A 1,178-nucleotide genomic window follows, 5' to 3' on the forward strand; every position below is an offset into this window, starting at 1 on the left:
ATTTCAATTTTTATTCCATCAATCCCTGGTGCCTTGTTTTTTGCCAATTCCTTCAATGCACCTTGGATTTCCTCCTTCGGTTTCATTGGCTCTTGATCATATGCTACCTTTTGAAACAGTTGACCATCATCCATTTCCTTTTGATACACTGACTCTGTGTATTCCTTCCATCTTCTTTTGATACTGTCTACATCAGTCAATAATTTTCCCAAAGAATTCTTCAATAACTCCTCACTGGCTTTTCAGAATTCTATTATGTGATCTCCGGTATAATTTCTATCAATCAGGCTATTTTTTCTAACTTCAGATACTTCCTCTTTGTTTCTAACCTTTGCATTCCAATCACCAGTAATAATCAATACATCTTGATTGCAAATTTAATCAATTTCAAATTTTAAAAGTTGCTAGAATTCTTCTATTTCTATTTCTCACTGGCTTTAGTGGTTGTTGCATAAATTGAATTATAATGGTATTAACTGATCTTCCCTGTATGTGCATGGATATTATCCTATCACAGACAGCATTGTACCTTATGACTGATCTAGATACGTTCTTTTTGACAATGAATGCAACACCATTACTTTTCAATTTGTCATTACCAGCATAGTAAACCATGTGGTTGTAACATTAAAAATTGCCAATACCAGTCAATTTCAGCTCACTAATGCCTAAAATATCAATGTTTATGTGTTCCATTTCATTTTTGAGAATTTCTAATTTTCGTAGATTCATACTTCATACATTCCATCTTCTGATTATTAATGGATGTTTACAGCTGTTTCTTTATTTTGATTTGTGCCCCAGTTGATGGTCCTATGGACTTTTCTCCCACAGGTCTTTACTCCATTCACATCATCATAGTCAACACTACTTTGATGAGGCAGCGCTGCTCCAGTTGCATTTCGAATGCCTTCCAACTTGACGGGCTCATTTTCCAGCACTATAGCTGACAGTGTTTCTCTGATATTCATAAGGTTTTGAAAAACTAATTATTCAGATGTAATTTGTTACTCCTTCTTGCTAGTCTGTCTTCATCTGGAAGTTCATCTGAAACCTGTCCACCATGGGTGACCCTGCTGGTATTTAAAATACCTGTGGCATAGCTTTCAGAATCATAGCAACTCATAAGTCACCACAGTACGACAAACTGACAGATGAGTGATGGAGATGATTGGTAT

This window comes from Chrysochloris asiatica, unplaced genomic scaffold (assembly GCF_000296735.1).
Source record: "Chrysochloris asiatica unplaced genomic scaffold, ChrAsi1.0 scaffold00462, whole genome shotgun sequence".
Taxonomy (NCBI): Eukaryota; Metazoa; Chordata; class Mammalia; order Afrosoricida; family Chrysochloridae; genus Chrysochloris; species Chrysochloris asiatica.